The following is a 25032-nucleotide window of genomic DNA, read 5'->3' on the forward strand; positions in this document are numbered from 1 at the left end:
TAAGCACATACACAAACCAAGTCCTAGGTCACAGAGCTAACATGCTACAAACCCACAGCATTTCCCCACAAAACATATTAGTCAAAATTAAATTTCAGAAATTCTAAAATTAGTGGTGTTCTTTCCATTCCTCATTAAAAACTATTCAAACTCTTCCTCCTCAATATCAAGATTACATTTATCTTCATTCTCTTGGCAGTCTTTCATCTCTACCTGCTTTCTCAATTGTGTCTCTTCGAGCTTACTAGTCTTCCTCATATCCATACCGGCAACACAACCATTTCTCTCTCCTCAGGGCCACCTTCTACTGTTGCCTCTGAGCTACCACGTGCAGAACTAACTTCCTCTTCAGTGCGTTTTCCAAGTCCAGCACAGAAAGACAATAACAAGAATCCTCTCAGAGCCCCTTAAAGAGAACTAAATCCCTCATTGGCCTTCAGAAACTCTGCCACAACTCTGAATAGTGGTGAGCTGTCACTTGAGTACCCACAGCAGCCCTGAAATCAACCTGAGTTGTAAGTTCTTCTTTTTTTTTTTTTTGAAAGAGCTGTTTTGAAGCCCAGATCACGTGGCATCAAAGATTGTAGGTACACAAGAGTTTGGTTGCTAAGGGCACCACACTTCACATTTTCTGTTTTATAAGATTTAACCTTCAACTCTCAAATGGCTACAGATATATTTTTGCAATAAACTGTTTGGTCTTAAGTCTCAGATTCACACTGGTGCAACTATAAAGTTACGTGGCCCTGCACCAACCCTAGGATTCATTCTCACCATAAATACATGCAAAGAAGAAGGTAGGAACAATTTCCATTCCATAAGCAGAGAAATCGAGGCACTAGGAGAAAAAAAACAGCTTTGTGCACTGGTTTTGCATCAAATTGCAAGTTAAAGAAAAACAGACTCAGCTGTCATAAGAAAGGAACTGCACAAAAATTCAGCAAGACAGTCTTATTTCTTGCACCTAAGACAAGAATGATCTGGGATAGAAAAGAGAAAGGAAAGTGTGCATGAGCTAAACACCTACCTGACAGCAACTGAGCTGAATAGCCTGCAATTCTTTATAAGAACAAATAAAGCAGCAACCCTGATCCAGTAGTAGGAGAACAATATTTGTACTATACTCAATTTTTTCTGCTGCTGGGATTTAATCCCAGCAAGAATCGTTTTGGTTTAATTAGCTTTTCCCTAGCAGATGGTCAGATATGAGAGGCAGAGAATGGTACAGGCTTAACTGTTGGGCGATTGTGCAGCTGCATCTGTAGCTGAACAGTTAAGCATGTCCAGGGGTCCAGCTGTAGTTGCACGACACAGGCCATCTCTGCCATTAGCCAAATGTCAGCTTCCTCTTTCTCCAGATTATCTATCAGTCAGAGGCACATCCATAGGCAGGCAAACAACCAACATGCAGTTTCACCACAATCTTAAACAAAACCCTCAAATCTTAATCAAAAGAAAGTCCCTCTTTCTTTGGTGACAGAAGCACATTCAGAAGCATTGCCATGGAAACTTGAGACATCTTCTGTACTATTCATCAGAGAAGATCTAGCACAGAAATATTTTATGATCTCTACGGCACTGAATACATACAGCAGTCAGCACAATGAAGTAAAACTAGTGACACCAGAGTGGTGTGAGGATACCAGTGGGGTGTTCTTCAACCAAGCTGCCTGAACCTTACTTCACCTACAATGAGCAATAACTTGCTCTAAGTGGCAGGGAAAAGCAGAGTGGCACTGAGAGAAGCAAATGGGAGTTGGAGGAATAAAACTATCCAGGTAAAGGGATGAAAGAGAAAAGGGGTGACCACAGTCTTTTCCTAAAGCTGATTATATCCTGCCACTTTCCCTTCCCAGAGGATACAAGTGGTGTTCCTACTGACTCCTTTGCAAAGGAGGATTCCTACCAGGCAGAGACATCTCCCAATTAACCCATGTCACAGCCATTGGCTCCTTAGGAGGCTACATCAAGTATTCCTCATTGACTTCCAGTCAGCCTCTGCACCCAGGCACGATACAGAGTGTTAGAGCATCCACTCCTGTACACACCAGCAGTAGTCATTTCAATAGACCACAAAGGCAGAACACGGAGATGGCTTTCAAAACCATGCTTTTGGCCTAGATTCAGAGCCCGAGCCAGGGGCAGAACAGGCACAAAACTTGTCTCAACTCTGTAAACAATTCAGCAGCATGGCTCCTGAAGCAGCATGGAGCACCTTCTCTCTTTTTTGTAGTTAATCTGCCTCAGTTTGCCTCATTTGCTTGGTTTGGGTTTTTTTGTTTTGCCTGGGGTTTTTTTCATGGTTCTCTTAGTCTTCAGCACCACTGAACTACTGAGAGATTTTATTCTGAGTTCAGTCACAGAAATATAACATGGCTTAATCCAGCTTAGGAAAAACAAATAGATCCACCCATCTATCTTTCACTGATGACCTGCGTAAAGCACGCAATTGACTACGGCTCCTCTCTCCCCTCTCCCCTGGGCTCCAGTCAGTCCTTTTAACAGCAGGATCCCAGCCACAGCAGACGGGACCCACTCTTCCACCCCCTGCCCTGCACAAGGAGGCTGCCTGTCACCAGCAGTCATGGGCTGCACTGCTTGTCCTTCTGTACATGCTGCATTGTACCTCCTAGATTCACCTTCCTCCCTTGGAGAGGGATAACCACAGATGCCCCACTTGTGACCAAGCTGGGTTGCTTCAGCTCTTCCCTCAGACACAACTGCTCTTCGTGGCAGATGAGTCAGAGAGAACTCTCATCAGCTACCTCCTTCCACATCTGTTATCATTGCTAGCACCAGTGCTGTTCTTCAGCTGGAGCTAATTATGAGCATCAATTGTCTCAAGGGGCATTTGCAGCAAAGGCCCATTACTTCAGTTTTACCACACGGTCAGCTTCTCCAGACTACTTTACATCCCCTGCCTGGCATTGCTCTTGTAAAACTGAAATGCCTTTACCACTGTTGTCCTTTGGGATAGCATAAGTCCATTAATTATTCTAAGGTTGAGAAAAAACACTCCTTTTTAGTAATGCTAAATTAAATAGAGAAGCTCTTCCCCTACACAGGGCTCCCTCCTGTAGATCCCCCGTAAGTAAACCCTATGCAGCTCTTCAGAGAGCAAGGAGGGAATGCGAGATAGTCGAGCTACCAGTGAAGTCACCTATCCTCAAAGGGGCTCTAACTGAGGGCTAATAAACCCCAGGTATCTTAAAGAAAGCAAGCCACCACATTCCAGGTACCCTTTTTTTTTTTTGTCAAGTGTCAGACAACAACTCAAAGAGCTAGTAGCTCACTGCTCATCTAAGAGCAAAGACTGTGGAGGAATGCCAGCATATAGCCAGGCAGATGTTGCAAAGACAAGGTGTTTGCTCAGTACTGACAGTGAGCTGTTCACTCACGCCTTCAGCTTCATGCAGCTGCACGAGCTCGGCTCTGCTGAGTCTGTGACTCTGGACTAAGGAATGTCTCAACTGGACAAACACCACATCTGCTGCTGGCTCAAGGTGCCCCAGGATCAGACCAACTCCCAATTTTACCGTCCAGCCGTAGCCGTGCCTCCTGCTCTCTGGTCCACCAGGGGGAGATCTAGCTACTTGGGAGGGTTACAGCTCTAGACAGAGGAACACATTCCCCGGTCAGAGGTGGTCGGGACTGGATACAGGAGCACAGAGGTCTGGATTCCTACAGCCTTGAAGACCAGCAGGAAAGCTGAACCAAGGAGTAAGTGACTCTCCCTCCACAACATATCAAAACTCACTGACAGGTTGCAAAAAGGCCAATAATCAGCCCTACTTCCTCCTTGGCCAATGTCACATCCACTTCATTTTTATTCCCTCACTCCTTTCCTGGCAACTGGAAAGTATCAGCAGAAGCAGCATGTAATCCAAAACAAGACCTCCATCTTTGCAGCCGTAGCTCATATTGCATGACAAAGCTGAAACACCCAGTACGACAGTGATTATACACAAATGTTCTATCAGTAACCAGCCACACAATCCGATTTTAGACTTACTTATATTTTGTTACCACCTCCTGTTGCTGCAGGGCATATTGTCCAGTCTGCCACTACAGAACAGAGGAAGGAAAATGAAGATTCAGGCAACACACTTTCTCAGCATCCAAGCCCTAACAGTCACGTGTGGAGTTGGTGGCAACTAGTTTGAAATAAAATGCAAAGATTACATGAAATCAAAAGAGAAGAGCACCCAACATGAATAATTTCCAAATGTTTCACAATTCTAAGAGTCTTGGAACAAGTAACTTTCCCTTAATCACCTATCATTGAGATCCTGCTTTGAAAAGTGATACAAACTTCTGAAGAGAGGGTGGCATGGACCTGCTCATGGTAACGTGAGCTCTGCAGTGACTCATGCAGAGAGTGTGGCGACAGCTAAAAAGCAAAAACTAAGCTTTAAAGCCAGAGAACTTCTGAGAGCAAATTCTTTCACTCCCGCTACTGCCTAAGGATGGCAGTAGGGAGGTCTTCTACAGAAGGCTAACTTTAATATAGAAATGACTGGCAGGTCACAGAATTCCAAGCTACTAGAAATTACCAAAAGGGAAACTGCAAAGGATCCAAGCAAACTGGGTAATGAACAGCCCAAGGCTTACCCAGAACACAGAAGATGGTCTGCTTCCACAAACCTTGCCTATGGGCTGCCCATAATGACACTACCAAACGGGATCACGTTTCCCTGTGCCAGGCAAATGAAAGACTTGTATAGAGGACAAGGATGGCTTGCATGACAGGTGCATAGAAAACTAGTGACCATTTCTCAGAACGGATATCATGTCAAGGATCCCAAAATAAGGTAGCTACATCCTGATCTGCCATCCTTCAGCAAGCTTCCTGTCCTCAGCTCTTGGGGTACCAGCTAGAAAAAGAAAGATTTTCCAGAAGAAGATGGAACAGAATGTTTACCCACCGACTGCGGGAAGCATTCCTGCCTGGGTTAAATCCCAGAGCCATTCCATCTCCAGGCAGACATCTCGTGCACAGTTTGTACTGAGCAGAGCTGGACGGCATGAAACCACTCAATCATCTACTGATTGCAGAGAGCACACAGGCTGCAGGGGGGACGAGCCAACCTTAATTGGCCTTATCGGTGTAAATTAAACCGTACAACACACCCAAGCAAACAGTCAGTTCCTCTGGAGGAGCAGGCATGAGTTATTTTGCTGGAGCTATAAAGGAAACATTGCTGCTAGGACATGCCCCTGGAGTGACTGTGCCGCTCAGCTCTCCCGGTGCATTCCTGGGGTTGTTTAGCATGGACTCGGCTCCAGCCTTTCCACAAGCAAGAAGTCTGAACCCTGAATGCCATCTGCAAACACAGCCAGACTCCACCTCCTGCATGCCTGCAGGCCACCAGGTGTGGCCAGGAATGGCACAAGCTACACACTAAATACACCTTTGATGTGGAGCTGAAAGCATGTAGCCACGGGGCACGAACAGCACGCCGCCCGCCGCCGTGCTGACTCCCACTGCAGGAATGCGGCTGCAACCACAGGCCAAGGAAGGCAAACACATTGCATTCCTCACCAGGCAGAGAAGGCAAACAAGTAGCAAGCCCACACACCCACCCTGCTGACACCCTCCACGCTCCCTCCCCATACATGATGGCCACTGTCAGGACCCCAACAACAGCTTCAACCCCAAATTCATTTGTGTGAGGGTCAAGTTCTCCAAGCAACTTCTTGAGCACACGGCAAAAGAGAAACAGCAAGGCAGGAGAGTTCTCAGTTGGGCATGCAAGCTACAGGGAGAAGAGCTGCTGCCCGGGCTGTGAAGTAGCCACAGCCCAAGGCAGGAACAGCTCTGTGCACTAGCCTGGGAAGGGAATTTCCCTGACTTTTCCTATAAAACAAGTGGCAAATATAACACTGAGACCTCTTGAGTTGAGGGGGCAGGGCTGAATAAGAAGTTGTCTTTGGGCAACAGGGGTGCTTGCAAGGATCCAGGTCTTTTTCCAGCCCCAGGAAACCATTCTACCTTAAGTCAAGTAGCTTTTCTGGGACGCAGGCACTTCCTCATTAACCCAAAATCCTTCCGTAAACACTTGTCTTCACTGCCTACACACACAGATCTGACCTTCTCTGCACATCATTCTTCCACTACAGCACCGACAACGGGTCATTTCAGTGATCAAAAGAAGAAAAACTTAATGTACAAATACCCAAGACATCAGGTAACCTCTAATCTCAGAACCTCATAATTTTAGAGTTGCAGAGACTCTATGCTCTAGTCAGAAAAAACATTATTCCTCCTTCATGCGACACTCCTACAAATCCTAAAGCTTTCCAAAGAATTCACATTCTCAAATATGAAGTTACTCTGAATGGAAAAAGATGAGGATGCCTCAGATGTGAAACTGTCAGCAGAATTCTCAAGTCTATATTGCCAACTCCCCACATTGTGAATCTGCACATACTCTGTGCAACATAACTAAACAACAACACACTCCTAAAAAATCCATCGCCCAGTGCTACGGGCCAACTCTGAGACTCAATAGCCAGTGCTCTCTCAGCACCAAACAGGAAAACCAACACTTTCAAGCGCACTGCAGAAAGAAAATATCGGACTTGAATGTAACGGACACAAAACAGTGTCAGGAAATTCAGAGAGTACCAATTAAGGGCTGAAACACTGTAATCTCTGGGAACCGTGAAAGGGGAAAGGTCAATGTAGCCATAAGCTCCAGAAACATACCGATGCATCTAGCAGGCTGCCGGAGCAGGGATGATTTATAAGGCTTACAGCCCAGCTGCTCCACACCCCACGTGTGCATTTCAGGCCCTCACAGAGGGAAATGATCTGATATTAAGTAACAGGAACAGACCAGATGAGGTCCAGTAAACTTTCTCGTGCCTGTTGAAATTCAAGGCCTCAGGCTACCTGCTCCCTTCAGTAAACTGCAGTAGCTCCAGTACTTGGAAGAATGAGGCATGAAAGGCCAAATTTACCAATAGATTTATATCCAAAGATAAAAATAGAAGCCTGGCAGGGTTTACAGATTAGGTGTCTAAATCACTGCATACAGGAGAATGGGCTTCTCCCCTTCTAACCACTCCATACCTCTCCAACCCCAGCCACCACAAGAAAACCCATTTCAGACAGGACGGAAGGCCCTGCTGTTCTATACATTGCCAAGGGCCATCCCTGTGCAATCCACTTCGATGGTGATGGCACCCAAACTCCACAAGTCTCAACAGCGCAACCTGCAATGGCTGCAGCTCTCACAGAATGTAGGTCTGCCTGTTTCCCAGAATAGGAACTGCCTCTTCAGCCTCTCATCTCCCTTCCCCCACTACATCTTTACTTTTCATAGACTTAATACTGTTTCAAGGTACCCTCATCCTGCCACCGGTGGGCGGATGAGTGGGGGAAAGGGGCCCTTTATAATTGTAGTGTTGCAATCTGCCAGCCCGGCCAGGCAGCCTGTTCCCGCCTGCACTGCATTAAATACCTTATAACTGATTACACCCCCATGGGGCATGATTAGCAGTCTTCAGAGAACAAAGTCTACTTTCATAAGAATAAGAACAGACACGTACTGCTAACCTACTACACAGCTGGGCAGGTGAGGAAACAGGGAAGAAAGGAGGGTGTGTGGGGGGGAAGAGTTAACTGTACTAACTCTACGGCATCCCTCCCTATCCTGAGTTGAGATTTCCACTGCCTGAACAGTAGTACCCCTCAGACCTAGCCCACAAGACTGAGGTCACATAAGCTCATAAACAAACTGTTGCCTGTGGAAGTCAGGCAAAGTCCTAACCTGGAGAGGCAGGGCCTTGAGGCAAGTGGATTGAAGTTTGCTCTGGGTGACAGTAATTCCTTCACATCAGTTCCCAGGAAAAGGGAAGGGTGAATTCCAACTTCAGTATCAAAAACAAGGAGAAGGAGGGAAAGCTCAAAATAAGATCACATATCCACGTCCCTCTCCAACCTCTGTATACATCTGAAAAGTCTACATAAGTAACAGCAAAACATCTAATTCAATTTGGAGGTTAACAGCTCTCCAGGTGATTATTTTTTTCTTGTGGGGAGGGAGGAGGTAGCAAACACGAGGAAAGCCCTCTGCATATGAGATAGGTAATAGGGATCCCCAAACACACACAGTCCATATGCATTGCTGCAACAAAGAACCAGCTTGATGGAAACTCAGCCAATCTGACATTAAATGACCTACAGCTCATTAGCAAAGTGCCTTCCAAATCTCAAAATGCCCACACAAACAGCCACAAATATATTTGGTGCTATCTGGCCTCCATCTCAGCAGAGTAGAAAGAATCAGACTGCCTTTTGCCAAAAGCCTTTCACCAAAAGCAGTAAGAAAAATGGTGGCAACTCTGAGACTGAAACAAGCCTTCCAGCTACTCTCTCCAAACCTACAACAGAAGAGAGCAGAGCAGAAAGCTCCATGAAAATGGGCTTATTTGAGAGAGAAGTCCATGCAGCAGCTTCAAAAAAATAGTAAGAGGTTTCCTAATTGTGTCATTTTGGAAACAAATCACATGCTTTACCCAGAGCCCACTGGCTTTGCCCATGGCCCCATGGATGCTCATGGTACAGTCTGGAAGCACTCATGCTCAGCTGATGCATCTTGAGGGGACACCTTGCTGACACATTCCACCTGGATTCTTAACCAACCCACCTCAGAAAGGATTTGTTAATGAGAAACCAACCCAGCTGAAAATGATCTACTTATATCTGTTTTACTCAGCAGCTGGTCCTTCAGCCAGTACACAGGAGATCTCTGAACTGTACTGTCTAGTCCCATTTGTACAGCAAAATCTGCATATTCTCTTTATTACAGGAAGACTTGAAGGTACCAATTGACTTTAGGCTCTGATGCACTTGCCATTGATATAAAGCATCAATACATTTAGAGTTACATTACCAAACAGATTGTGCTTTCAGGGTTTGGATAAATGGGAGCTTTCATCATAAACACAAGTTAGTCATTAGAAGCTCCAGGAGGCAATTTAAATTATCGCAGCCAGTACAAAAATAGTTTTACTTTGAGAGCTGAAGTTGCAAAGCTGTATTAAATCCAAGTGGCACAGTAAAACTTCTTATAAAAGCTCAAAATTAGTTGCGAAGCCCCAAATGGCCTTGCATATAATTTGATACTGCTACTGTGGGCTAGCAAAAGGGAAACCACTCTTCACACGGTAAAAAAGACCCAAAAACTCTATCATCCTTCAGCTCCTAGGAGACAGAAGAGGTCGGCTTATATTTTGTGTCTCTACATATACGTGTAAAATACATAGAAATAATAAATATATAAATAAAATGTTAAACCCACAGAACTAACAATGACTTGTTCAATCCCACACAGTGCTGGGCAGCTATCAATCAGGCATTAGAGCTCAAACTGGAGCACTGCAATGCTCTCTCCTGGCTGCTGTACCCTCACAGATACCCTGCACCCACCCCCATTCCCAGAGTAAATTGCCTTCCACTGCTGAGAAGCACTCCTGCTATTCCGATGCTGGTATTCACCACCAGAGCAAGAGACCCTAATTTAGCCCCGCACGGGCCTTCTGCAAACTGCTAATCCCCACTACACAGCTGCTTTTCAAATGTACGGGCATGAGCAAACCGTAAACGATTTATGGCGCGTGGCAGGAAGACTCCTGGCTCCCTGTGTAGGCGGGGTTTGGGACAAGATCATGCTTGGACTAATGTTTATGTTGCAAATTGTCAGTCAGGCAGTAAATCATCTCTGGAGCTGCACAGTAATACAGCCCCATCCAGCTGGGACCTTGACGACACTGAATTCTGTTATAGCCATTCCAGATACACCTGAGGACCTATTTGCAAAGGCATCAGCTAATCACGGAAAAATGAATACACTTATAAGTAGAATCTACCAGAATTCTGCAGCCCAGCAAGGGTGATTTGCTTTCAGGAATCAAACCAAACTGGTACGAGATGTTCGCCAAAAACGACTCTCCATATTAGTCCTAGAAGAAATTGGATTGAGTGCCTACACAGACATCTAATAACAGAGTATCTCTAGCAAAATGCAGTTACCTTAGAAAACCCTTCTGAGCAAAGTTTTCATTTCCCAGTGTTTACATAACTGTAGTGAAAGCAATGCTTAGAAATTAAATTCTAAAAGGGAAATAAATGTATTTTGCACACTTTAGTGCATGAGACACTTTCTGCTCAGAAAAATAAATGCACTTAAAGGTAGGATGTAAGCTTGAAGTCCATTCTCAAGAAAGGTTACTTAAAATAACTATAATTTTAAGCACAAAAATCCTACCATTTTCCATTTTATTCTTTTCCCCCATTTGAAAATGCTTTTCATACAATACACTGGGTATGAATCTCCCACAGATAAAACAGAAGGGAGAACAGTTCTCGATAATGAAAAAATTATAAATAAAAATAGCCAAGGAAAAAAACCCCAGCAGAGTAGCATTAACTGCAGTCACTATTCGGTTATGTGAGAGACACCAGATTTCGACTCATCTCCCTAGAATATTTTTAACCTTCCCGTTGGGCAGCAGCAGAGTCATCACTAATGAACACTAAAGCTGCAGGAAGAAATCTGATTTAGGAGACAGAGCAGCAAGGCAACTTTGGGAATTGCAGAGAGTTTGTGAAGCAAGACATATGCAGGTCTAAAACCAGCTACTCTGAGTAGCATATGCCAAAATAATGGTGAAAAACCTTACAGCCACAACGATTATCTAATTATTACCTTGGGAAAATAACTTATATTATTTTGAATCAAATGCTATAAAGTAAAACTCGCCTAAGGCTTTTTATGAGCCTATGTGTAATTCCTCAATAATCAGAGAGACTACTTCATCTGTCCCTTTTGATTTTAGAACATTTGAGCACGAGTGTTACATGAGTGCAGCTGGACAACTGAGACTTTAAACACAAGAGTAAGAAAATCCAGTTACGACTCCTACAACATTACCAAAGCCAGTTTCATCACAGAGCTAAAAGACAAATACAGAACTCAACCAAAGACATAGAAGTCACTGTGAGACTTCCAGTTCTGAATTTGCTGACCCTTAAGAAATTAAAAATTTAAAGCAGTTCTCTCTTGCCACCAGAAGCTGGTCAGATATTCTCAGCCTAAAAACCAGTCTAAGCCTTGCCAGAAAACTTACTTTCCAATTCTGACCCATTTCACTTTATCAGCAGCACAAAACTTCTACGAAACTCAGTAACCTTTTATTCAAAGCTGTTAGGCCTGCCACAAAAGGGTTAATTTGTGCCCTAACGCACATGTTGTTCCCAGAGAAGCCCACAGGGCCCATACAGGGATCTTGAGGTTTACATATCCTGCTTCTGTCTCTGAAAAGACACATATAGACTATTTCCTTCAGTTCCCCTTGCATTTAGGCAAACATTAAAAACACACAGCTTTTTATACATATCTTCATGCCACTGCTGCTTATCTTTATTAGTCCATGCATCAAATGAAATTTACACCTACTTGCAGCACTGATGATTCTCCTGATCCTCAACAGACTGGACATGAGCACAGGACACAGACTGTCTTCACAGACATTAGTACATTGAGGCTCATGCTACAACATACCGGAACTCACTTCAACAGCCTTAAAGCCCTGCCTTTCAGACTAAACTTTACAGACCTTACAGACTGAAGTCCACAACAAGACTGCAATGTGGAGAGGCCAAACTCCACATTCTTTTCCCTCTTACAAGCAGAAGAAAGAAGCACCAAATGCTTTGCCTGACCACTCAGCATGAAAAGACAATAGCTACATGTCTCCATGTCCATCAGTAAGACGGTCCTCCTCTATGAACTGCACTGTCTTTCCACAGTCCCTGCTCTTCACCAGTTTAAAATCCGCAACCTACCAGGACTAATCAGAGCAGCTGCAGTGCTTTGTGGATTTGTTCTTTGGTTGGTGATTTGTTTTTTTTTTTTCCCTAATGCAGTTACCACAAAAAGCAAGGTCAGCGAGCAACCTATCATAGCACGTAAGTGATTCAATACCTTGCCCCTGACATAGGCCAATTCATTAAGGTTGTTTAGTAGATGGAGCAAGAAGCTTCAGTGGACAATTATAGAACACACTGCCCTTTCTTCAAACCTTTACCTGTTAAGAGATTGGATTATGTCTGAAAAATACACCTTCTAAAACAAGTTCTTTAGCTAAAGCAAGTCTGAACATTTCTACTCCTAAGTGCTTGATCTTTTCTGAATCCCTCTCAGCTCTTAGCCTCAGTGCTATTATGTGGTAGTGAATTTCCACAGATTAGACATCATGTGAAAATACTTTAAAATCATTATTCAGTTTGATGCCTATCAGTTTCACTGAATTGCATTCACCTCAACTGAGGAATACATTCCAGCTCCTTCACCCCTGCACAGCAGTCTTCCTCAGGCTTGGCACCCAGCATTGTTGAAAAGCAGAAGAAAACTGAGCCCACCCAAGTGATGCTTATAGCGCATTCCAACCATTGCAAAGCAATTCTCACACTCCTACATGGTTTTCTATGCCATTTCCTTCCTAAGTGCAGCTCCCAGAAGGACACTCTGGAGAGGGTGGCTCATGTCATTCCAACTATGAAACATCCTGCAAGCTGCTGCTTTTGGCCCTCTCTGGCTGAGCATATTTGGAATAAAACCATACATTAAACAACCTGACAATGAAGAGAACAGTTTCCAAGTATGGAATAAACAAACAAGCAAAAAAGAGAAAATTGTCCTTGAAGTCAAAAAGATTCAGGCAAGGTTAGACATGTGAGCAAAACAAGCAAATAGCTCCTGGGAAGGCAAAAATGGTGAGGTCTTGGAGTGCCCACTTGCCTTGAACAAGGCAGGGCCTGACTTGCACTCCATAGTAATTTCACCATGCTAAATAATACACAGGACAATGGATCACACAGGGGTCTGCTTCATTCTGAAGTCACAGCTTGAAATATCCTTTTCACTTCTCCTCCACTGAGCTTTACTAAAGCATTCAACACCACAGTATCCAAGCATCCAGACACTTACGGGTTCATCCTCAAATCCCTAGTAACACTGGTGTTAATCATAATTTCCAACCAAAGAATGAAGAGTGAGAAACACTAATGATCTGAACACAATACATCTGTGGCAGAAATCAGGTATCTTTCTGACCATAACATCACCCTTCCCCTCCAAGCAGCTGTAAAGGTATTTCAACTTAAAAAGTAACATTCTTCCTACTACAGTTACAGACCCAGCCAATCTAGATCTAAGGAAAAGCCCTCAGGTAGGGGAACTGGCAGGGAAACAGAATGGATGATTTCATGCCCTAAGGCATTAGTCCTGTTTGCATAGGTTACACACATAGTTCCTCTGCAGTCCTGTGTAAAGTGAATCTCAGAGAGGATCATATTTACCCAGTTACTAGTGATTTGAAATACACACAGCTGGCATGAATGCCAACAAGCATTCTCTCTCTGAAGCTCAGGGTGTCATACAGAAAGGAGGTATCTTCCCAACCAAAAGCCTTCAAGCAAGGAGATGAACATACCCAGTTTCAGGACCTTAAATTTACTCTCAAAGCATGAATCAAGTCAAATAGTCAAGAAAATTGGCTCTATTAGAACAACTCCAGATTCTGACAAGCCAAATAAAAAGAGCAAGATGAATCAAAAAGGTGTCAAGCCAGACCCTCATTTATTAGCAGAGGAATCCTACCCTCAATCTGTATCACATGCAGGCTCATTTGAGACCTCTACATGTTGTACTTCTCCCAGCAACACGTAAGGCACTCTGTTGTCACTCTTTGCTGGGGAAGCAAGACCCATGATAACAAATACACAACAAGTAAATTTGTCAGGACCTAACCTCCAGAACTGTTTCTCGGGTCTACACTGTAGATGTGGCGATACATGGAAATCTCAGAATCCAGTTTTCAGTGGATTCTCCATAAAACATAGCAGACTTTTTAACAGGTTAGGGAGCTCACCTTCAGAAAAACCATCAGACTCCAAAACTCACAAGCATGAAATCAACTACCAAAAAATACACTTTAGTAAAACTTGTTTATTTTGTTACTGCTCAAATAGCTTGGCTTTCTTCACCTTTTTAAAAACACTTTATATGCCACACCAGCTGCCACAAGCCCTTTCTCCAAGCCAGCTCTGGTACCATTCGTCCCATCTGACTTGATTTGTTCTGCTCTGGGACAAGAAGCAGGCAGACTTTCAAAAGACTACACCTTTTTCAAGGCTTTAGTCTATCTCCCTGACAAGCTACACCACGATTGTATTTAGAGTGGATGGCAGAGATAAGAATTGAGGGTTTGTTGGCTGCAAAGCAAGTGACTTAGCAGCAGCCAACAAACAACTTGAAACAGAGTGGAAAAGCACACAAGGTCATCTTTAGTTCAGAAAGCTGGTTTGGAGAGTGAAGAGGCAACAGGTCTTGGCAAGTAACTCATCCCCTCCTGACCCAATGCCTTGTTAATATTAAAGATGAAGATAGCCATGGGCTGCACTTTGGAACTCTGCTGGCCCTGCTGAAATGCATTCACAGGATTTCCAGAGCACTGCATGCCTGGGAAGGAATGAAAAACTCCTCTTGATACCACAGCTAAGACCTGATAGCTTAAATGCTGATTTAACACCCAGAAACTAAATCACACTGTATGCAAAGAACTGCTGGGATACAGGTGCTTTCTGCAGTGATACACTAGGAAGTGAAGAAGAGAGAAAGGAGTTGTTACAAAGGTGATGTGACAGTGTACAATCAAAAGACCAGCTGCTGGGTACCAAACAACTGCTCCTCTAAACTGGATCTCAACAGTGAGTTCAGGAGAGGACAGAAAGGTACACCTGCACCACCCATCACAGGAACAGTTAAAATTTGTGTGGAAAAAACAATGTGGTGGAACAAATAAACAGAGAACAGAAGGTCACTAGAATCACTGAAGTTTGATATTGCAATTATTCCAAGAGCAGGATCATCAGAAAGGATTTCATTTGGATTATGGCTGGGCTGACCCCTTGTGAATTATACAGACAGCATGGCTACTTTGGCACTGGATCGAGCACTTTTAAGACTGCTTTCCCGGATTGCATGTCAAGAGCACTGGCTTACATCTTTAATGGAACTTTTCTCCCCAGAAGCCCTTGCTGAATTTCTCCAGGTCACTGCCATTTCACTGACACCCCTGGCCTCTCAACTCTGGCAACACAGGCCTACTATGATGCAGAGAACACCACAGAGAGGGACAGTTTTTCAGGTATGTGGTTCACATGTTCTCAAGAAATTTGAGTAGTGGTACCAAAAGAACACAGCCTGACTCAGCATCAGCTCATTCCTGGCTTTCTTACCTGCCGTCTGATGTTTCAGTAAGGATTCACTGCTTCATCTTATGTAGGCCCTTTATCCCGGTTTCTTCTCTGAATCTGTAAAACAGAAATGCATAGCTCTGAAAAGCTTTCACTGGCACAGAACTATCTATGTGTGATGGATGATTCTTTTCAGTGGACAAGATCCACCTGGCATCTCTCAGATCTAGGTCGCTCTCAGCCTTGCCAGATTTGTGTATCATTTGCACACCCTGATGCCTACCAGTGCAACCTCCTGTGCACCTAAAAATCTGTGTATTAGCACTCAGTCTTTTACTCTGCTCTATGCAGAGTGCTCAAGGTCAAAGGCAGAAGCAGTACAGTATTTACCATTCACCTGTTTTCCTTTAAAGTCTCCCCATGTTCCCAGAGGCTGCACACTAGTTCTATAGGGGGAAGCACCCCTTGTCCTAGAGAGGATGTCCAGGCTGGTAGAGAATTTCCCATTAAACCCTGCCAGATCTGACACCAGGGGAATGCTGATTCTTCTTTTCCAACCCTGCCTCTGCCAGTTACACTCCGGTTCTTTAACACACATGCTGGCACAGACTTGTTCCACTTTGCAGCTCCTACTCCAGCAAGGCTCCCTGCACAGATACTGCTTTCTCATCCCCCACACCACGTAACTCTCTATTACACTACCTAACTCTCCATCACTCAGAAACGGCTACACTCTGCGTGGACCAGGTTCTGCCTGCCGAATCCGTGCCTGCGCTGCTCCCCGACACGGGTCTCTCCCCGGAAGGGAGAGCTCCGTAATGCCCTGATAGCTGAGGCAGTGGCACCACCACCCTTCCCCAGGAGGACCGTCCCTTCCCTGGGGCCGGGGCTGTGGCCGCACCACCCTCCCGCACCCGGTCCCCGCCCCACCTGGCTGACCCCCCCTGGCCACGGTGCGCCCCACCCGGACCCGCTGTCCTCGGGGAACTCTACAATTCCTCGCCACACACGTGGACAGAAAGGCCCACCCCGCTCGCTGGGCACCGCCCGAAGCCCGCCCGGGAAGGCCAGAGAGGCCTGGGGGCGTAGGGAGCCCCGCCCGGGGCTTGGTCCCCAGCCGGTCGCGTTCCCCGCTCCCCGCCCCCGGAGCCCCAGCCCGGCTCTGACCCGGTCGGGCTCGGCTCCACCGGGGGTCCCAGTGACTTTGCGGCCGGTTCGGCCCCGGTTCGGCCCCGCCTCGGGCCCGCCCCAAACTTTGCCCCCGCCCGGCCCCTGCCCCGCGCTCTCGCCTTAGGCCGCCATTTTGCCGCGGGGCACGCCGGGTAATCCGGCGGAATCCCCACGTCGCGGCGCGGTTGCGTCATCGGGCGGCACGCGCGGGGGGCGGGGCCGGGCGGTCCCGGCAGCGCGAGGGGCGGCGGGACGGCACCTGCCGGTGTCAGTGCCAGGCTCCGGGACCGGCTCCTGCCCCTTCCCACCTGCCCCGGGACCTGGAACACCCTGAGGGGCGGCGGGACGGCACCTGCCGGTGTCAGTGCCAGGCTCCGGGACCGGCTCCTGCCCCTTCCCACCTGCCCCGGGACCTGGAACACCCTGAGGGGCGGCGGGACGGCACCTGCCGGTGTCAGTGCCAGGCTCCGGGACCGGCTCCTGCCCCTTCCCACCTGCCCCGGGACCTGGAACACCCTGAGGGGCGGCGGGACGGCACCTGCCGGTGTCAGTGCCAGGCTCCGGGACCGGCTCCTGCCCCTTCCCACCTGCCCCGGGACCTGGAACACCCTGAGGGGCGGCGGGACGGCACCTGCCGGTGTCAGTGCCAGGCTCCGGGACCGGCTCCTGCCCCTTCCCACCTGCCCCGTGTTCTGAGAAACAACCCAACAGCCTGGGGCTTATCCCAGCCTGTCACTAGGGAAAAACAAACCCAGCCGTGGGACCAGGTGGAGAGGGAGGGAGAAGGGTAGAGTAGTAAATGGAGAAATCCACCTGAAACCCCTCCAAGGACAACTGTCTGCTTCCTAAAGGAGAGGTGCTGAGGACAGCGTGTACCAGGCAAAAGCTAGTCAAACCCTGACACAATTTGGGAATGTGCTTTGGTATTCATTTGAAAAATCTTCCACTGTGTTGTTCTAGTTGTGGGTCTTTGAAAAGTCAGTACATTTTAATTTCTAACCAAATCACCCCATTTATTCAACTCTGAGCTCAGACAGGTACCTTTTCCATTGCTTCTCATGCCCAGTGCACTGACTTACTCCCTGCTTCCATTTCCTGTTATCCTTTCTTTCACAAACATTTCATGAACTGATGATTCACACAGTAAATAATGAAGCCTAGTTCAGAGGAAATTTGCCTGGTTCAGAAAAGTCCTGATAGAATTTACATGATGTTCTTCAATGTACTACTACATTTACAAAGCCTTCAGATTTACATTCAAGTAGTACCAGGCTCACCGTGCTGCAAACTCTGCCCAAATGGTCCCCTCTCTTACACAATAAAAGACAGGTGCTCAGCAGGACACCGCTTCCATGACCTTGGGAATATTGTGCAAAAACGTCTGCTGAGCGCCCAGCAAGTGCCGTCTGCACCACACCACGCGTCAGCCAGGGATATTTCAAGAAAGCCTTCGGTACTTGTGCCCCCATAAATTCTCCAAATCTTCCCTGTGCTGGAGTCAGATAACAAGCAGAAGGACAATGCCTCCAAGAATCCAGGCTGCCCATCTGCTCTGCACTTCCAGATTCTTGCTTCCACAGCGCCAGCTGATGAAATTTTCATAGCTGATGAGGTTTCTCATTTCCACCGGGCCTTGCTGCCCTGGAGCCTTCACAGTTGTGGTCTGTTCAGGTTTCCGAGGGTGAGCACTGATGGCAGCAAAGATTAGAGTACTTTGCTTTCTTTTAGTGACTTGTCAAGTAGGATCTTCAAGCTCTTTGCAAGTCTGGGTGAAATAAGCCGTGCAGGAAGGAGAGAGGCTGATTTTCAGGTAGTCTCATCATTTACTGCTTCTATTAAACTCAACTCTTCTCAAAATCAGATCTCAAGGTCAGACTGCCAAAGGGAAGCAGGAACTCAACTTGGGCTGGCTGAGCACCAGTCATCTGCTCTGAGCGCCAAAAAACACTCTTTCCTCAGATCCCAAAGACCTTGATTTCCAATCCTTCTTCCTCTCCACATACATCCACCCTGCCTTTCCCCATATCCGGTATGCTTGTAAGCTGGACTGACCATTGCCCTGAGCCCAGAGATGTGACATGATGCGGAAGCATGACGTTAGGCTACATTATATTCATTTATATAACACCATTAATACCAAAGTGCAGCCCCCTGCTAGAGCCAGTTGCTCGCTAAAGCCTCTGAAGTTCAATTAACAAGCACCAGGTAATCTAACACTTAACTCCCAATAATCCTTTTATTTTAAGGGGCCTCTGGCGGATGTAAAGCCCTCAGCAAACAGTTCTGGAAGTACATTTGAGATTCTCTCAAATACCAGCTGAATTTATGACCCTTAGTGAAGAGCAGGGAGGAATCTCTTCAAAATACTTTCCAGCAGGCAGGACTTTATATAGGCCCTTGTAACTGAATAAAAGGAAACCCTGGAGGGGCAGGTGCCACCCTGTGGAGGGACAAATCCCTCTGAAGTGCCTATAGTCATGGCTAGCAAAAAAGGAGATGCCAGAAATAATGTCTCCCCACCAGAAGAAGGCAGTGCAGGCTTGGTCCTCTCAAGTTTTCCATCAAATCTGGTCAAGTGGGGAAGATGGCAGGTGCTGGACAAGCCCTGGTGGCTGACTTGGAGGCTGTCACCTGCCTGAGACTTGTATGAAGTCCCATTTTCTCCAACTTGGATGCTGCAGTGCTGAAGGGACTCTTAGGAAACACTTGCCTGCTCCACTACTTCTCTAATTTCAGTTGCACAGAGGATTCCCCAGTAGATATCAGCTGGGAAACCCTCAGAGGCAAAAGAGGTTTCATGGATGGGCTGAGTCCACCAAAACCAAAAGACCTGAGTCTTATTTTGAGCAAAGTTTTCACTCTGGGATGTGCCAATACAAGAGGAGCTCAGCACTCAAAACTAACAGCATTTCAGGAACAATAAGATCAGTGAAATACTGCCAGCCTGTGACAGTCAAACAAGTCTGTGGATGCCGAATTGGACAGCCAAACACCTTCTGCCAGTATGCCTGGAGCATACACCTACCAGACAAATACAACCAACCCGCCAATAAAACAGTTGCTAACAACATACCCACGTGTATAGTTCAGTCCATCCCACTGTGTAAGAGTGAGGGCTGGGACTCAATTTTGAGTTTAATAGAGATTCAACACTCAAAAAACCACTGGAGTCTTTTCACAAGCAGACACATTCCCCAGCATTGGTGGCTGAAAAACAAAACAGTGCTGACCCATCCCAACCCAAAATGCTGTTTGTCTTATGGGACTGCCCAAAGGCATCCAGCATAGTTGAGATGTAGTTGTGCTGGGCACTGCACAGAAAAACAAGCAGATGCAATATCCTGCCCTCGAAGCTTGAATCTCTGAATCTCTCAAATCTCTCTCAAAGCACCTCTGGCAATATGAAATGGAAGATGAAAGCAGAACTGGGGAGCAACAACAAAAATTCACCATTGCAGCATCCTGGTGCTTGGCACAGCTTGGTGATTTCATGTCATCATGGGGTTTGAGCAGAGCACGACCTACAGCTCACACTGGTATTTCAGACATACATAGGGGCACTTTCCCCCAACCTATATGCTTGAAGAATACACTGCACATCAACACTTGCCCATTACAATTGCTGCCTGTGCATGTCTTCTATATATTTATAAATGCGTGTGTATAAAAATAGAATAAAATAAATATATATCAGTGACCCCTACTGGCCATTTCTAACTAGCCACAAAATTGTGCAGCAACAGTGAGCTCTTGCCTCTTGGCCAGGTGCAATATTTTGATGTAAGGTGCAGAGCGCAGAGCCTGGCAGTGGTGTATTTGTGCTCTTTGCACTCACTTTGTGCTGGCTGCATCACTCCTGGGGGCAGGCAGCTGAAATCGGGATTTTCTGACCTCAAACATTTCTTTGTGGCATCCCACTCATTTCTCTGCTCACCGCCAGCTCCATGCCACGATCCCAGCTCTTGCACTGAGCCCTGTACAGGTGCCTCCAACTCTTACTCTGCACAGTTCAAGGGCTCTGCAAGGGACACCGTATTCGGCTGTGCCCTTATACAGGGTATTTTTTCCCCAAAAATTCCGTTCCCAGCTAGGACCACACCACAGATACTGCTGCTCCTTGAGGTCAGCTCTCTACAGAAGGAGCTGCCCCAGCACTGCACAGTTTCTCCTCCTAGCAGCCTCACTTGAGCCCTGCCAAAGCTCACTGTAAAGTCTTCACCCCACTGGGTGCTAAATCCAGCATGAGTGCTGCTGTGCAGCAGAGACTGAAGGGCCCTCCTGTGCCAATGATTTACCTTGGTGAAGGAGTGGAGAGAATATGCCTGACAGGAAGGATGGCTGCTCCAATGCAAGGCAAAACCCCATCGGAAGCAAAGCTGCAGTCACTGTGTCAGCCTCAGACCAAGACTCAAGGGGCTCTGCCTCCCTTCCCCTTCATCAAAACTTGTTTAGCTTGTCATGCTAATAAAGCATTTGAAATGAACTGCGTTAAAAGTATGTGCAGAGGAAGGGGGAGGATGTCTCACTGGAGCACGCATGGGGAGGTGGCAGAGGGTTAGGTGTGACACCAGCTCTCCTTGGCGTGTGCAGGCAGACAGGGCTTCATCCAGGTTTGGGCACAGCGCTCGCCCGCGTGCACAGGGAGGGCAGCACACGCTGGGGTGCGGGGGTTGGCACTTAGCCACGGTACACAAACGGGGAGGGAGTAGCTGATCCTCCAAGCCCTCTGAGGCAGAGCAGGGACTCGTGGGCTCTTTCACGTAGAAACACATGGCTGTGTGTTGTCTCCCAAAGAGCCTTTCTGCGTGCCTAGCACGCACCTCCAACTCACAGAGACCTCTTTTTTTCATGAAATCTGCAGCACTGCTCTCCCCATGCAGCTCCTGTTGTTTATAGGGACGGGTCCAGGCAGGCCGGGGAGGAATTACCTTTCCCTAGGACACGCTTGGTGCTTGGCTGAGCACACCGCTTCTCTGCTTCACGGGAGCTGCTGAAGGCCAAGGAGACAGTCAGTCTACAATTAGCCTCCATCCCAACACGCATCCATATGCCCTGGGGCTGCTAATTATGGACTCCTCTGCAGCGGGGTTCAAGCCTTTCTAAGCCCAGGCCATAGTTTCATGAAATGACCTTGAAATTCTCTGCAACAAGCTCTCCTGCCAGGTTTCACTGCAAACACCAAGATATGCCATCCTCTGTAAACACCCAGGAGCAAGCTCAGAGGCAAGCACCGAGAAAGCACAAAAGATTTGCTTCAAGAGTCTCCCATTAAATGCTTGTGTGCTCCTGGTGAGATTAAGAGGTTTAGTTGCTAGAGCTGCCAGCTGGAAAGGGAAAGGGAGACCGCATAGCTGGAGATGGGCTTTGAGGCACCCATGGGTGTGTGCCAGCAAAGGGAAAGCCCGGCAGACATCTCCTTCCCACTCCAGTCCTTCCAGACCTCCTCCCGGCAGCAGGAGGCAGGTGGGGCAACGGGTACACCCCCTGAATCGGTGCCCTTGGGAGAGCCCTGACATTAGCTGTTGTACATGCACACAGAGGGAAGCCAGAAATCACAGGGCAAAACAAGATCCTACACCTTCTCAGGAACTTACAGGGGTTCTTTGAAGGGGGTTTACTCAGCCTTTTGAGCTGTGGGTGCACAGGTAAAACCTCTTTTCTCTAACTGCCCTCCAGATATACCTCAATCTCTTTCCCCCCCTCTTCAAGTCTAAGTCTTTTTCCTCTAGAGTTTAATCTTTCTTTTTTAATTCCTTTTCCCCTGGTACCTTTGTCTTGTCTTGGATTGAAGTACTGAGGGCGGATTCGAGGAATCTGTATCTCAAAATAACATGTGACTTAAGCTTACTTTTGCTGCTACTCAGAGCAGGTTTGAAGGCTGTCAGGTACTCAATTCAAGTCCATTACAAAGACACATGCAGTCTCCCACACTCAGAGGATCTGCTCTAGTGGAGCAGTCCAGCAGGCAGTCAGATTTTAGCTAGTCCCATGATGCCATGAAGATTTTTGCCTTTTCTTTTATACCACTGTTATACCTTTTTACAACTTCTGTATTCCTAGTGCTTTTTGCCTACATTCTTGGACTTGTCTGTCAAGCTCAGAGACTAAATATTTTAGAAGCTTTGTAGCTAGGGATCAGTGTGCCCCAGACCCCAAGGTCCTCTCCAGAACACATTCTGTAAACCAAGATAGAACCATCCAGGGGAAGGTTCCTTGGGGAGGGGGGCTCACTTGAGCCTCTCATTGGGGAATCTTTGATAGATATGCTAATTAGTAAAACCTATAATGTTATACCCAGTGTTGGGGGGGGAGACAGAGATAGACTCGGCGGGGTGCATCTCGATGCATATGACCTGGACGTGTACACCTAAGGATCCTTAAAATAAATACCAAGGTAAAATCCCTTTTCCCCTTCTAATCATGTATGATTCTTGATTTTAAGACCAGGAAAAGGCATCACCCAACAGAGCAGCTGCCTGGAGGCCAGTGGAGAGTGCTGCTCAGGAAGCAGAAGCCCTGGTGATGAGGGACTCCCTGCAGCTGAGAGGAGGAGAAGCAAGCTGATGATCAGAGGCTTGGACGGAGGCTGACACTTGGATTTGAACACCCGGGAATTGCCTCTCCAGGACATCTCACAGGCACCACTGGGGCACCCCCCCAGTTCATCCCACTTTGGCCTTAGTGATGGTAAATGTGTGCAGTGGGTGTGTACAGAAGGTGCCTACCCATGTCCAGCATCCTTTGTCTCCCAGAGCTGGGTCTGCATGGCTCAGGGAAAGGTACAAACATTGCCCTGCACAAAATTGCTGAAGAACTTGTCCTTGTGGAAAGCTGCTCCTTATTCCATCGCCTAGAACTCATCTTCAGTGCCCTGGAGCAAGAGGGTTTATAGTTCTTTGGAGTTCATTCCTATTTGTTCTCATTGTCTATATAAATGTCTAGTCAGGTTTTTTTTAATGGATGCCTTTTCTTGTTACCCAGTGGCAATGAGTTCCCTGGATCATCAGTGTTTAGGATAAAAGTAATCCTTCCTGTCATTCATTTGGATTGCACTTATTTCTCATTTTGCCTTATATCCTGGCAGGTCACAAAAGAAGCAAATGAAAGAAGCTCATGCCAAGTCTAGGCAGTATTCCCAGAGACTTTGGGGTCTCAGGGACTGGGACACTGGACTTGGGCAGCATTCCTGGAGGCTTTGGGAAAACACACCTTGGAGTAGCCCAGAGTGGCTACTCTTAGTAGTACTGGAACATAGGAAGGTGAATCCAAGGGCAACTCCCATTCACTGAGGCACCCCTTGCAGAGCTGCCAGGCTAGGGGAATTGGGTACTTCCCTCCCCAGTGGCACTTCTAGTGCTCTCAGCTACCAGACCTAGGAAGATTTTGAGAGTTTTTGGAGGCTTAACTGCACTTTTGCCACCAGAGAGCAAAACTTGGGGCACGGTAACACAGGATATACTCACCAAGACCACAGCTTGTCCTTTTCTCCATCATTCCCCAGATATGCCATTAGTTCTGCTGTTGAGTGCATGTTGTTGTCTGCCAGCCTGGCCATGCTCCACAGTGTGGCAGAGCATCAAGATGATGCAAAATGAGAGAAAAGAGCCAGGAGGTTTTCTACCTTCAACTTTCACCCCCTCCCTGCTTCTCTACTGCCTGCCCCCTCCACTTCCCCGCTGAAGGCACAAACACCTCCTGCCCATGGAAGCTATTTCTAAGCAATCCCGGGCATCTGGGGAATGAGGCTCTGAACAAATATTGGAGCGTGTGTGTGTGCAGAGAGTGCACACACATGTACATACACACACGCACAGCCACGGTGCTGCTGCAAAGTCAAATATAGACCTTGTGGAAGGGGAACAATGGCTGGGGTTGAGTTACATGGCTGTAGGGCCAGCGAGCTGCTGTTTGTTGTGGGCTGGGGTGGAATTGAAAAAGCAAGGGGGGTGGGATGGGGGAGAACATTTGTTTTAACCTAGAGACCCTGGGCTGGTGCTGTGTGTAAGGCGGAGAGGGTGACCCGGAGCAAGAGCTGAAGAGAATGATCATTTGAGTCGGCAGCTCAGAGGTGTTTGCAGTCTTTCTCCAGCTTGTTTGTGCTGCTTTTCTGCCTTTCTTGAGGAATTAGAGTGAGCAGGAAGGGGTGAATTTCTCCGGGCTTCTGCATAGGGAAGAGTTTCTGCTCTGGAGAAGGCTTCTTGGTGAAGGAGAAGAGGCAACATTACCTGTTTTCTCAGCCCAGCATCTGCTTCTTGTCCCTGATGTCTGGCTGCCTCCAAGGTGCAGGTTTCAGACTCCGGAAGAAAAGGAAGCAGCTTCAGCTGGTTTTGACAGGTAATTCCTCCCTCTATCTGTGAGTGGTGGTGGTGTGTTGGGACAATGGCAGGGGAGGGAGTCTTCATCTGGCATGAATTGGAGGCAAAACCATGACAAGAGGTTGCTCCAATTCCCACTCCAGGTCCCTGCTTTGTGGGATTTCCTTCACTGGAGGGAAAAGCCATGGAGGGACTCTTATGGCTAGGAAAAAATCCTTCCTAATTCTGACCCAGCAGCTGTTCCATCTGAGACGCCTCTAGGGATGGGATGGCAGGGAT

At 47.0% G+C, this 25032-nt stretch overlaps 1 protein-coding gene across 3 annotated transcripts in view; it reads right to left on the bottom strand.

Annotated features, from left to right (window-relative positions):
* The window catches only part of TJAP1 (tight junction associated protein 1), a 40455-nt gene extending 23922 nt beyond the window's left edge, over positions 1-16533 (bottom strand). For 2 of the 3 annotated variants that reach the window (XM_032102502.1, XM_032102503.1), the window contains exons 1-2: positions 16436-16533; positions 15311-15385 (exon numbers count right to left, since the gene is read on the bottom strand). The gene's annotated coding sequence lies outside the window, so the exon portion shown is untranslated. The remainder of the gene's footprint in view (positions 1-15310; positions 15386-16435) is intronic. The other variant, XM_032102504.1, reaches the window with a different exon arrangement.
* Between the last annotated feature and the right edge of the window lie 8499 nt (positions 16534-25032).

The sequence above is a fragment of the Corvus moneduloides genome, chromosome 3 (assembly GCF_009650955.1).
Source record: "Corvus moneduloides isolate bCorMon1 chromosome 3, bCorMon1.pri, whole genome shotgun sequence".
In the NCBI taxonomy this organism is placed as follows: Eukaryota; Metazoa; Chordata; class Aves; order Passeriformes; family Corvidae; genus Corvus; species Corvus moneduloides.